At 43.5% G+C, this 14,514-nt stretch overlaps 1 long non-coding RNA gene across 4 annotated transcripts in view; it reads left to right on the top strand.

The window, feature by feature from the left end:
* The first annotated feature begins 97 nt into the window (after nt 1-97).
* Nucleotides 98-14,514, top strand: part of LOC310904436 — a 46,223-nt gene continuing 31,806 nt past the window's right edge. For 2 of the 4 annotated variants that reach the window (XR_014588331.1, XR_014588332.1), the window contains exons 1-2: nt 98-1,361; nt 2,017-2,132. This is a non-coding gene — a long non-coding RNA (uncharacterized lncRNA). The remainder of the gene's footprint in view (nt 1,362-2,016; nt 2,133-14,514) is intronic. The other 2 variants (XR_014588333.1, XR_014588334.1) reach the window with 2 other exon arrangements.

Genomic DNA, 14,514 nt, shown 5'->3' on the forward strand with positions numbered 1-14,514 from the left:
TTTCTCTCATCAGTCACCTGGGACTTGTATCACTTCTGTAAAAATCTAAGATTTTCCCATTAAAGTCTTTCAGCACTGGTTCCCACCTGCTTTTTTTGGGAGAACTGGCAGCACAGACAGGATTTCTTTAATTACAAGAAGTACAGAAAAATTACAGAAATTACAAAAGTACAGAAAAAAAAGAGTAGTCCAGTAAAAAATATATTTCTCTGTTGTCTGTTAAGCGGGTTGTCAAATTTTAGCAGTGGACAACCTTAGTGGAAAACATTCAGTGAGATACATAGGAAAGGGACAGCCAGAAAGGCAATTAAGGAGTTGGCTAAAGAGACAACCATGCAAGCTGCTGGCAGACACAGCAAGCTTTAAACTGCCTGGAGTTTGACTGTCTGGTCAATTGAGATGGATGTGAGTGAATGGAGTAAAATGAGAAGAGGAACACTGAATGGACAGTGGAAAGTGTTACACTGACACACTGCTAATGAAATGACTTGAGAAACGGTCACTTTAATCACAACGTGGAAATAAATGAAGTATTGATGAGATTTATTTCACACACTGACAGACAGAGCAGTGGTCAAGCAAGCACTGGGGACAATCCCCAAACGTGCCAGGCCCAGTCCGTAGCCCTGCTACGGGTTAGCAGTTACACTGGAAGAGTCACACACAGACACATTTTCTGCCACCCATGACATCTGACTGACGCTGCAACAAGGTGTTTCGTTCCTGGGTGGCTCTCGGCTGCTCAGCTCCCTCAGTCCTTTACCTACTCTGTGTCCCTTGCTGCAAACCTGTAACCCTCCATAGGCAGGGCAGGCACTAGTTGTGGCATCCCCTCCAACTCCCTGCTGTGCCCCGGCCTTCACACCTCCACGGGCAAGGCTCAGCTGTACCCACAAGTTAGGCCGTGAAACCACCAGCTCCTACCTCCCCCCAGCGGCCAGGTGTCCCTTCATCACCTGCAGGACAGGGAGCATGGCAAGGAGAAAGGGGACAGTGAGGGGAGAGGTCCTCAGGGCACAAGAAGCAGGCAGGTAACTGCAGACACCATGTGGGTGGCTCTGAGGACCCCCCGCCATCTTGAGTAGAGCTGGGCCACCTGGCGCCTCAGCAGTGGAGCAGAAGGATCTGTTCCTTCCTTTTTGGAACTAAGGAACTAAGCTGGAGGCTCCATCAGGTGGAAACAAGTAATCAGACTTGAGTTTTGTCATTGCCTTCAGCTGGGAGTCAGTTATATGAGGGCTGTGTTTCCAGACCCCAAAGGTTAGGGCCTGCTAGCTCTGGTTGGTTGCTGTGTGCCCTGTCACAGTGCCTGGTGCAGAGGGGGAAACCCTTACAGTTTAGAAGTTATCCTGCTAAAGAAGGTAAATATATATATATATATATATATCTTTTTTACAGTGTTGGCTTCTTTCTGCGTTCTCTGTTCTTTGACTGTATGTCTCTGTTCTGTGGCATTTTCAATGTTATATTGCATGTTATCTCCCAGTTATCTTGTTCCTGAAGCAAGCTGTGAAAAGTGCTGATTTTGGTAACTATTCTTTTTCAGTTTTTTAAGGTATAAATGTTTTCAGTTGTTCTAGTTAGATTCTGGGGGCTGAAGCTGACTGGTTCATCCTAGCAAGGATCAGATAGGAGCTATATATATATAAAAAGCAAGCAAGCTATTTGGGCATGTCAAATATGCTCACACTTGAGCAGTGTTAGAAAGACAAAGGATTTATTAATGAGTTAGTTTGTTAAAGTGCTGACCCCAGGGTGATGACAAGATGCTGTTCCCATTCACTGATGTCGTAGATACTTAGCCAGGTCATGGTCAGCATCCTATCAGTATCATTGCAAGGTCAGATTTTTGCCTTGCTAGTCTTACAACAATGTATAAACCTATTTTTTTCTATTTTTAATATATATATGTATATATTAGAAACTTGAGTGGGGAAAATTATGTATTTTAAGACTATATTAAACTGCTTTCATTGGCTGCTGCATGGGTTCTCAAGATAGGTATTTCCCTTTTAGGGTTTCCCACTGTTTCTGCACCCAAGCTGAAGCCTCTTTCATGTGGGGAATGTTTTTCTTCTTTGAAGACTTAGCAAATATTTGCCCAACGTGGATGTGAAGGAGGCACACATGTGGTAAGTGTCCTCTCAGAGGCTACTGCATTTTTTTAAGATAAACTTCTAGCTCTAAGTGGCACCAAGTATTAGTCCACGGCTATGTTCTGTATTTATGAGAAAAGTATATCAATGGTGTAAATTTTATTGTGTACAAATCCTACTTTTATGTAAGTGAGCAAGTTTTTTTTTAAAAAAAGGGGTGGAATTGTTCTTTATATAAGAACAAGGTCAAAGAAGAGATTTTTCTTTGAGTATGATATAGCTGAACTGACGTGTAGTGGGTAAAGGGTGACTGGAGCAGGACCTGAAGCTGACTAGAAGTGTTTTAAAGATGGAGAGAGAGTGTTGTAGGTTGTCGTGTGATTGTCCAAAATAAAATAAGATTTTTTTTATTTTGAAAATGAAAAATGTGAAAACTTAACTGGGAATTTTAAGTGAGAAAATGGTTTAGTGGTAGGTATTGGATTGCTAACAGACTGTGAACCTGACTGAACCTAATGTGTTGATTAAGGTAATATTTTCCTTATCTTGCTCTTTATGCTTATTTAGCTTCCATTTAATTAAAAATAAATAAATAAATCACTGTATGTGCTCTGCAAGCATGATCTCCTGTAAAAGACATGGTGTGTAATTGGAGTAGATGCTAGGAATGTGACCAGAGTGCAAGCCTCTGTTCTGCATGGTACTGAAGCGTTTACTTAATTTAAGCAACTGTCTAACAGCTCTGGTGGCTTACTCAGTCTGCGCTATGCAGAGCCTAACACTCAAAACTGTAAGATGCTTTGAAATATTAGTTGATTTATTTTACAGAACTCTTTACTTGGCAAGTGTTCAGAAAAAAAATGTTTTATTGAAATATCAAATGTTCTGGAAATGTGATTAATAAAGAGCTTGCAGGAATTGGATTAGCAAGCAAGAAACTGCTTTATTGATTCACTTTATGTATATGCAAAAAATGTTATTGTGACACGAGCTACTTCATGAAGGGCTGCTTGTCTTCTCCCTGCAATTCCAGGCAGCAAGTTCAAAGTGAATTTCCACCAGATAAGGGGCAGTTCAAACTGTTATGTGTATGATTATACAGGTGGGGGGCTGTAAGAAAAAAGCAGGGCTCACTGGTTAAAAGCCAGTGTATTACAGGCTGTGGCTAGAAACCAAGAACTAACTTTTCCTTGTGCTGTTATTGACACTCATGTTACTAAAATGTTTTTGCATGTTCAGGTGCTGGCAGGTATGTAACTTTTAAGCCATGTGAATAGCGGATGTTGTCTTCCCTGAAATTCTTTAAATGTAAAACAGTGACTGTAAGGAGGTTGAAGTTATTGTTAGCTTCCTTTCACCTGGAGTGCAGTGGATCTCCAGTTATGCTGTGAATAGCATAGTGTGAACAGTTGAAAAGCTACTGAGCAGTATGGGTCTGTAGGCTGAACAACCTACCCAGGTTGGACAAGCTCAAACTTCCTTGTCTTTCAGGGAATGTGGCTCACATGGCTGATCTCAGCCTCACACTGAGAGCTGCTGCAAGCAAAGGAGAATGCTTGCTGTGCAATTTTGCATAACTAATCCTGTGAATGATTTTCTACTTCATGTATTTCATAGCAGAGCTTGCAGTGTTTGAGCTTGGACTAAATACACAGGGCAGTTTTGAATATGTCTGAATTTCTGCTGAGTGTTTGCATACAGTCCTGGGCACTAACTTGAAGTTCATGTGGCAAACCATTAGGAGGATACAAACTTTCATCATGTTTCTCATCCAAACCATAATATGGTTCATCCTATGCAAAATGAGTTCATAATGCAAAAATGAGTTGTGTGTGTATATAGGAATCATTACTGAAATTTCTGCTGTTCATAGGTTCTAAAAAATCCCTGACAAGGGAAGTAAGCCACATAGCTTTGTGCTCTCATCATTCCTACAGAGGAGGCAGCCACTGGGGCCCAGTAGGGATGTCAGCATCAACCAATCTGTGTTTTGAGTGAGACACCAGGAAGCATAGTGTTCTGGGACAGTATTTCAGGAAAGCATATGGCAATGTCTGCTGACGATGAAAGGCATTGGTATAGCAAATACTGCATCAGGACTTTCCCAATGCACACTGTTTCCCCGCACGGTGGATTCTAGTGCAAGGTTACTTTGCATTTTCTCCTTTAGTCTTAATAGATTTTTTTTTTTCCAGCTAACCCAAGTCAGATTTGAGTTTCCAGTCATCAGCATTAAGGTCTGGTAGCTAGCCTCATGAGTAATTGAGCTTCTTACACAAGATGCTGTCTTCTATTGTAAGGTGTATTTTAATTCTGATATTTTTAGACATTACTTTAGATAAACAAGTTTACTATGGGGCAAACACGGTAGTTTCTGCTAGGATGATGAATGAGCTAGCGCTTCAAAGCAAATCTGGTGGAAAGGGACACTTCTCACTATTGTATTTTTACTTTTTGAACTTGCATTGGAACCCATTTTGGTCTGCTACTCTGAACGTTGAAATTTCTGCCTCACTGCTGCTACGCTGTCCACTTTCAGCTTGTTTGTAACTGAATGTCAAAACAGACTTCTGAGTGGGCCTCAACTTAAGGAATAAGGTGGAAGTATGACATTTGCATTCTGTAGTATAGTCCTGTTCTGATAATCTTACAGGATAGATAACTTTGTTTTACAAGAATCTCTTATGTTCATTTGCTAGAGAGCACTTACTCAAGGTAGCATAAATAACAGCAGCTTCCGTAGGGTTATCTGGCCTAGCAATTTTCCTGTCACTCGGGGCCCAGGAGCTGTGCATGTTTCCTTTCAATGTAGAATGACATCATTATACAGAGAAATATTTTCTTCCTTTAATTTCAAATTATGCTTGTTTTCTAGTTTTTAACTAGTGCTACATTTCCAGCACCATGTCATCTGTAGGTGGGTTTATTATAAGCAAGAATTGCCAAAGCATGTAAATATCAAGCATGGCTATTCACACAGTCGGGGTTGTCTTCCTGAAAGTGCTGCATTGGTAGCTTCCATTATGTTGCTCTCCTGCAGTGCAAGCATTTTGGATCAGAAGAGGCCTGCCATTTCATATGTGCTCCAGCTGTTCCCTTCACCCTCCACAGGCAAGACTAGTACTTTCATTAATTTCTAATGAATTATGTGTGTGGAAAGTGCAAAAAGAGGTGGTGGAAGATTGTTAGATTGCTTTCAGCATGGTGAAACTGGGTGAGATCCCAGAAGGGCCCAAGAAAGTTTTTCGCAGCTGCATGAAATGAGGAGCTGCAAGGCTGACTCACTTCCCTGACTGCTCATTGTGATGGACTGGCAACAGGGCAGTGTCTCTGTCCCTGATGCTTTTGTTTCTGAGAGTGCTGAGGACTTATGCCTAGTTTTCTAGTCTTCTTTTGTTCTTGCTCTCCTGTTTGCTTCGCTCTTTATTTTCTGTTTTTGATTTTGGACTTACCATCCTTCAGAGACATTTCACATCTCCTTCTCTCATCTTAAAACCGCCCAGGGTTCAGGGCTCTGACTGATGGCCCCATGATAGCTGGTCATGGTGTTGATGCATGCGGTAATCAAGCAAGCTAAATCCAAAACAGAAATCAGTGCCTGGGCTGACCTAACTGTTACACTCCTAATGCAGGAGGAGGTAAAGCTGTGCCTAGTGGAGCCAAAGCAGCAGCGAAAATAGTGTGTATTCATAAAGACTGGTCTGAGCAGAGTACCTCCACCATGGCAGTAGGCACACTGCATGCATGTGCCCTGCCTACCTTTGGCAGCTCCGGGTGCCCCTTTCCCTGTGGTATATATGCACTAGAGCAGTGTGATGTTACATTGTCTTCTGCCAACACCATGCCTCTTCCATCTGACAGCCCTCCCAGAACAGGTGTGGACCAATCAAACTGTCCTGCCAGTGGGGCTGATCTGTGGTTATCGCGCTCATGTCCAAAAATTCTTACCCGGCGATGCTTGGATTCTCTCAGCCCATGCCATATCTGAAGTAAGGCTTGCAGAGCAAGGCTCCTGCTTTGTTTTGAAGTCCTGCTCCAGCTTACAAAGAACTAGTATGATCATGACAGCAAACCTGAATACCAAGCTGTTCCTGACTAGTTGCACAGCAATTTGCAGAAAGCTTGCTGACAATAGCAAACACTTGCTGGCCTGTGCACAGGAATATTTCAGCTCTGGGCATGCAACCAACAGAGCATGTAAGCTTCTGTTTCTTCCATTTCTTTCACCCTTCTGCTTCAAATAATCTTCAGAGAAAAGGATTCAAAATCTTCATGTCAAAGTGCTATACCCAGTGGTCATGAAAAACTGCAGAATAAATGACATCTGTCTTGTAGCAGGGCTGAGAGGAGTGGGTATTGTTACTCACATCGCTTGTTTCACTCCTAGAACGGAGCAAGGCCTGGGAAAGTGGCACTGAGCTGGTAAAGATGAAGCAAGTAGCATTTTAAAGTCCCTACCCTCTAGTTATGCCTGAGCAGTGTTTACAACATCAGCTCTCTGGGCAGGGGTTACAATGCCATTGCACTGATAAATGTCATTGTCACTGATGCAACATGAGCAGCCTACCTGGCTTCTACATCTTGTTGGCAGAGCACAGGTGCTTGGCTCTTATGAAAGGGGATGTTTAGACCTGGCTTCAGAGGTGATTTGAATAAGGGAGGGTTTTCATGGCAGGCCTTGGAGAGGAGGAAGTAGGTAAGAGGTAGCAGAGAGGCCTCCTGTGCCTTGCAGCTTGTTCCTGGGACAGTGCCTGTCTTTTGTGCTTGAGCAGCCTGTGTAAGGAACACACCTGTAATCAGAAGGAGGGGATATAGTGTGTGGTGTCCATACTACTGGGCAAGGGGAGAAAAGTGAGCAAATGAGCACACAACTATGAAATGTGTCAAAAATAGACCACTTCCCTTTAGCAGCCTAGTGATAACCTGGCTTAAGGTTCAGGTGTTACAGCTAGCAATCCGCTGTGATGCTCAGCATCACCAATACCACTAGCTGAGAGACTTGGACTTTCACTTTAACTGCACTGTAAAGCTAAAATAGCAGGATAGTATCCGTCTCTTACAGAAGGGGGGGGGACTTGAACTAGGAAGAGCTTATGGCAGTCTTCATTGAGATGTTTAAAAGGCAGAATGTAAGCAAATGAAGGGTTAATGAGTCCTGGTGTGCACTGGGTGAATACAAGCATTTAATGGGGTGGGATGATCTGTACCTAGATTCTCTCCCTTATGGGGAACATTCCTGACAACCAGAATGGTCCCTGATGTGCTGAACAGAGCTTCTGGAGCAAGGAGGATATATCTGTGGTGGAGGAGCACCAGGCTGAAGTACACTTAAAAGAACTGGACAGATGCATTCATGAGTGAGCTATTTCACGTCACTGCAAGACTACTGTCTTTGAAAGGTCGCTGCGACTGGGGAATGTTTCCAAGGGCTGGAAGAAATCAAATGCCACTTCTACTTTCAAGAAAGGCAAGGAAGAGGGTTTAGGGAGCACAGGCCAGTTGGCCTCACCCTGATCCCTGGGAAGATGATAAAGCAAATAGTACTGGAAACTATTTCTGAGCATGCTAATAACAGGAAGGTGACCGGGAGTAATCAGTGTGGATTTACAAAGGGGATATCATGCATAAACAACCTGATAGCCTTCTATAATGAGATGACTGGCTTGGTAGGTGAGGGGGAAAGCAGTGGATTTTGTTTTTTCTTGACCTTATTAAGGTTTTTGACTTTGTCTTCTGTGATGTTTTTATAGAAAAACTGATGAAGTACAAATTTAGTAAATGGACAGGGAATTGGAGTTAAAACTGTCTGAACTGCTGAGCTCAGAGGGTTGTGATCAGCCTGTAAAGTCCAGCTGGAGGCTAATCGTGAGTGGAATATCCTGGGGATGACACTCCAGCCATTACTGTTTAGCATTCTTGTTAAAACAGCTGATGAGACAACGTGCACACTCAGCAATTCTGCAGATGATGCCAAACTGGGAAGAGTGGTTGATGCCGGCCTTTCTGCAGTACCCTGAAAAGGCAGTGTTTCACTGCAGACAGAGTGCTATCTTTACCATAACTCAATGCTCTGCTGCTATTCTAAGAGGCCTACCATCAACCTAACATAAAACCTTGCATTTCCTGACTTAGGAGATCACTCATGGAGATAGAATCTTACTTCCTGAAATGACAGAGCCCAATGGACAGGCAAATGGCAAGAGCTTGCTCAATCTGTTAGTTATATAACCACATAAATATAAGTCACTTTTCTTAGCATTAGGTACTTGTTCTGTCATTGATATCACTTCATGTAAAGCGTTGTTCTCCATTTCCCTTCTCAGTTTTAATGGTTGATGGAATTGCAGTCTTGTGAACTGTGGTAACATTCCAGTGCAGTTGCTTCTGTATCAAGTGAAGTACTTAGCACTGTTCATGATGCAAATGAGACCAAATTGTAGATGTGGACAACTTGTTTGGTGGTATCACGAAAGGAACAAATATTAAGATAGTCCTGAAGAAAGAAACCTGCAGTGTTAGTAAATACTTTTTCTGTACGAATGAAGATTCTATTTCAAGTATGGAAATTGCTGCAGAAGGAACCCTACTACCTGAATTTTCATATGGGATAGATAAAGAAAAATCCCACTATAAAGAGAAGCTGTTCAGATAGTGAGAGGCAGAAAATGTATCCAATAGTTTGCAAACTCACAACCCCTGTAAGGTGATTGCAGAGGTGGGGGATACCTAATTTTACTGAACATGCTCACCTGTGTAATAGGTGACTCATATGAGCCCTATCAAGCTCTGGGGCTGTTTCTGTCTCTGCTTCATTGAGGATGGAGAATGAGCAACTTTAATCAGATCTCTATCTATGTAATACTGGCCACACTGGAGAATTAACACTTTCTCTGTTGTGGCCCTAGATGTAGTGCCTCGTGGGTTGCAGTGCCATTTTCAGTGTTTTGCCTGCCACACTGTACAGAGTTAGCTTTGGCAGGGCACTCACTAGGTGGCTTTGGATATAAATGAGATGATCATAAACTCAGTGTGAAACTGTTCAAATGGCTTGCAACTCATGCACTGAAGACAACTGCTTGGAACAAAGGAATATCATAGAAAAATATGAGAGGTAGGAGGGAAATTAATGTTTTCATTCTGCCTTGCATCAGGAGTTGATTTAACTCAAATATTACTTTTTTTCTGATTTTTTGTGTGTCCTGTAAGAACCCCCACCTGCCACCTGGCCTCCCACTGCACAGACAAGAACAGAATTATGAGGTGGAGGTACCAGACAGGACAGTGGGGGAGTGAACTGATACCCAAGGGTTTACCACATGCTGTTAGTTATCCCCTTAAGCTGTGAGGCTGTTCATTTTGCTGCAGAATGGGAAAGTAAGCTTAGCTGGTGGGAGTGTTCATCTCTGAAACACCTGTGTGTCTGAATAACACTTCTAGAAGAGCTGCTCAAAAGAATAGGAGTTTTCCTGTAAGAAATACCCTCAAAGAAGTTCATCTTTGTATGCTTTGTACAGGGAAAACCCGTACAGACCTGGATATCAAACACTGCTGTTTCTGGTTTTGGGGTGGGGAAGGAATTGATTGTCGTACTTCATTGCAAATTGTCAGCAAAAGAGTGAAAACCTCCGCTTGGAGAGGTAGGATGGGTCCTCAGGAGATCAGTGGTCCAGTGGCATTCCTCGCATGACCCATCCGAGCCCTAAGGCTGAGAGAAGAGATGGGTGCGGCGGGGCTGTGGCACTACCCCAGGCCCTTCGGCCTTCCTCGGTGCTCCTGCCGGAGGGCACGGGGGACGCGGAGCGGCTGCGGGGGCCGGCGGGGCCCGCGGGCGGGTTCCAGTCACGGAGCTTCCCCTCACGGAGCTTCCCCCGCCCGCGGGCTCGGGGCAGCCACGGCCGGTGTCGGGCCGCCGCCTGGCGGCCGCCGGGCGCCTCTCGCTCCGTGGGGCCCGGCCAGTGCGGGCCGCCTCAGGGGGCTGCGGAGGTGCCTCAGGCCGCATGCATCGACCTGGCGGTGTGCTAGGGAGGAGCGCGGTGCCTGTGAAGCTGAGCTGTGGGTCGGGGAAGGGCTTCAAGGGACCTGGGTCCCCTGAGCAGGAGCGCTGACTGCTCAGTACAGACGGAGAGAATGTGCGAAGTAGATGGGAGGACGATTTGATGATAGAAAATCCCATTGTCAGAAAAACTGGAGGTGGCATTTGCCTTCTTGCCCTGAGTGCCCTGCAGTTGCTGGCTAACTTGCAGCAAGAGGCAGGTTACTGGGGGGCTGCGTGGTCCCGTGCTTGAGGGGAACGCCACAGACCAGGCAAATTCATCCTGGCCCCCCCCCCCCACCTGCTCCTGGAAGCCGAGAGCTTTGGGTGCTTGTCTGATAATTTTGAGTCACTGTTCTTTTCTTTCTCTGCCACATCTGAAGCCTTACTGCTTCCCAAAATTCCTCAGGTACCAAAGTTAAATATGTCTGAAGAATGAGGTTGTGTCAGTATTACATCCACTGTGCCCAGCATTGCCAGTCTGAAACTTCCACCACCTGCACCTTGAACCATCATCAAATGGATATTCAGTTTCAAATTATTAACACACATTTGGAGATTTTATTCACCTGGTGAGTCCAGGGCCTTTTAGAAATGCCTTGAAAACTCTGAAAGCTAATGAGAACCTGTGGTAATCAGAAGACTCCCAGATGAGTGCATTAATGTCAGCCCATTGTTACAAACTCTCATTTATAGCTAGTAAGTGCTAGCAGCATGGTGAAAGAAACTTTCAGTTCTGCAGAAATGGCAAGAACACCTATTTCTGGAATGCTCCGCGCTCATTTCAGTGTGTTGTAGCACAACTGCAACATGAGACAGGGACAAATGAAGGTGCTTCTTGGAATACAACCTGAGTTAAGTACTCTGGTCACATTTAGGGACCACAAACAGGACAGCAGATGCAGTGGAAGGGAAAGCAGTAACAGGGAAAGCCCATTCTCTAAGCTCTACACTAGTTACAGAGTACAGCAGTGCAAGGAGGTATGGAGCTGCTAAGCCTTACACAGCAAATTTAGTTCCCTGATTTTTCTTGCGCAGAAATTTCAGTGAAGGTGGGTTCTCTGGTGGGCAGGGTTAAGTGTGTACAAGTGTGCTTTGGCTGGACATCACATCACATGGAACTGGTGACTGATAAAATAGCAAGCAAGCATAGCAATCTCTGGAGAAGAGCAACATGAACTCTTCTGTTAACTGACTGGCTGAAACAGCAGTTCTGTTGTCATTCCTCCCCCAGCTTAGTGGCTACAAAAACACTGCCTCTCAAACATAAAACCAAAATGTGCATGAAGCAAGGGTAGTGCTTCACAAAATGTGTTAGGGTCCTTCTGACAAATGAGTTTAATTCCTGGCAAACTGTCCTGGTTTCAGCTAGGATAGAGTTAATTTTCATCCTAGTGGCTGGTCCGGTGCTATGTTTTGGATTAGGATGAGAAGAGCGCTGATAACATGCTGATGTTTAATTGTTGCAGAGCAGTGCTTACACCAAGCCAAGGACTTCTTAGCTTCTTGCTCTGTCCTGCTAGCGGGCAGGCTAGGGGTGCAGCAGGAGCTGGGAGGGGAAAGACCCAGGACAGCTGACCCAAACTGGCCAAAGGGGTATTCCACACCACATGAGGTCATTCTGGACAATATATAGGGGTGGCTAGCTGGGGTGGGGGGGCTGGTTGCTTGGGGATAGGCTGGGCATCAGTCAGCGGGTGGTGCGCAATTGCGTTGTGCATCACTTGGTTTGTACGCATTATTAGTAGTAGTACCATTATTATTTTCCTGTCTTAATAAGCTGTCTCTATCTCAACCCACAGACTTCATTTTCTTGTTTCTCTCCCCCATCCCAGAGAGGGAGGGGGGACGGTGAGCGAATGGCTGTGTGGTGCTTAGCTGCCAGCAGGGTTAAACCACAACACAAACATAAGATACTCTGCCTTTACACATTTAGTGTATTTGTGCAAACATTGATTGTGCCCAACTCTACTGAAGCAATTTATAAACAGGAAATACCAATAGAGCAACCAGTAGCATTTTGCTCAGAGCAACATCTGTGCTCCAAGCTGCTTATTTCAATAAAACTGAAGAAATCTGTTGATTTGATAACACTGCGTCAAATAGTAAATCTTGATCAGCATTGCATAGACCCAAGCTTAAGCATTTCTGAGTCAAAGACTTCATTAAAGAAAAAATAGGCCTTAATTCTAATCTTGATATAGTGGTGTTAGTGCAGTTACTTTGCTGATTTCACAGACATTACATCACCTTTATTAAATGGTAACTGACAACTGAGGTATGCCAGCCTGAGCTCTTAACTCCAACAGCCATGGTTTTCCCACTCTGTTGCACTCCCACTTTGCTGACCCTTGTAACAGCTTAGGAAAGACTGGAGGTGTGCAGAATTAATCATGGCACTGTTTACTGACCACCTTACAATGGAAATATCCTGTAAGCTGACTAAGTGTTTGAAAAAAAACATGGTCATCAACAAACTACCTAACTAGTAACTATTAAAAAAAAAAGGCATAAATACAAGAGAGTTGTACTTAAATATGAATTTTATTGCTAAGAATGTTACTATTAATTATTGAGAATGTGTGTATATGAAAAGCAGCATTTATGATAGCGCAAGAACATGAAGGATCTAGGCCAAGGGGAAAAAAATTGCTAAATGCTACTCTTCATGATATATCTATCAAAGCCATATCATGAGGAGGAAAAGACACAAACACATTTGAGGAAGAGTTGTGAATTTTTGCCTTTGCTCAATTTGCTTAGCTGGTTCCATCACCTACTGAATCTTCACTGAAGAACAAAGTGAAGCCCATGTTGCGTGACATTTAGGGTAGCTTTGTCTAGACACAGCTCAGTGTTCTTCAGCACTAGAAAAAGGCCAAGAGTCAGTGCAGTTGCTCTGTGCGTAAACACTGCCCACCCACCTCCTCCCTAGTTCATAAGCCCTTACCCTCCCTCTAAAAGAAGCTACCTCCTTAGACCCCCAACTGTAACTAATAGAAGCTAATAGCTATGTTTTCAGATGTAAGTAAGACTTTGGGAGGGATGCCTGGTTTGCTTTTTTAAAGATGTTTGGGCTTACCAAAGGGCTAAGCATTTGCACCCCATTCTCAAGGAGTCTGGTTTGGTCCAGGATTTCTGAGTCTGGAAACTAGTTACATCTACCTGTATAGACTCAAGACCTCTGTAAGCCCTAACATTTAATTCTGGATAGGCCATAACTGCTGTGGAACAGATTTTTTTCATCCTTCATTGATAGCATACACTGCAAAAAACAATGGCACTGCAGTGGCTGTGGAGTTTCCACAGTTTTAAGAAGCTCAAGTATGGGGACCCAGCAAGGAACCCAGCAAAGAAAGTACGTGCCTGGGTGCTGTGCAGCTGTAACTGGAATCACTGCATCATGAAGAGTATCATTTAGAAACAAGTTTTGGACTATAATTTTCGTCAGTTTTGAAAATGATCTTGCAAAACCCACTATCAGTGTAAGCAGCACCAAGAACTCTGTCCCTTTCCATTACTATGGTATCAACTATCTGCAGAAGTTGACATGGCAGTACCTCCAAGACCTGAAATGCATTCTGGCCCTGCTCCTTCAGCTCACTCCTGCATCTACACAGACTGCAGATATATGAAGTATTTCTAATATCATAGCACAGCTTCATACATTTGCTTTCTGACTTCTAAATGCCTGTGCTACTAGGATAGAAAAGGAGCTCACGATCTTGTATAAAGCATCCTATTGTTACCAAGACTGAATTGGAATTTTCACCTTCAATTTGCAAAACTTTTCCCCTTGAAATGCACTATTTGGTGAGGTTGTATCCTTAATGCTTCAGTATGAACTTTTAAAATAGATCATTCCTTGCTTTGATTTTAAACCCAAGAAAAACCCAAGAATATTCTGTGATCAACAGAATCTTTCTTATGTACTTCACTTGGCGAAGTACACTTGGGACCCAGATGCAGCTGCTTCCTGAAAACACAAGGCATGTGTTTCCCTGCTATGATCAACAGCTCTTGGTATTAAAAAATATAAAAAAGGAAAAAATATCTGAACTTACTAGCTGATTCACTTTGTGCTATTCTTTCACAATCATTATGAAATTCAAAGGAAATTAGAATGATGTTCAATTGTTTTACCCCCCCTAAGCTAAGTATCACACAAGGAGGAAAAAGAGATGGAGGCGTTCTGCATAATCAGTTATATATGAAGCACAAACTAAAGAGCAGTGTAGACCTATATTCAGTTATCTCAAGGCTTAAAAAGGTTAGAATTGTTTGTTTGCATAGGTTTCAGACAGTCACCATCCTTCTGAGCTCAATGGTACCAGGCCTCCATGAGAACTTCAGTAGTGTACTTTAAATCCTTTTGGTTTGGGTTAT

This window comes from Anser anser, assembly GCF_964211835.1.
Source record: "Anser anser genome assembly, chromosome: 9".
Classification (NCBI taxonomy): domain Eukaryota; kingdom Metazoa; phylum Chordata; class Aves; order Anseriformes; family Anatidae; genus Anser; species Anser anser.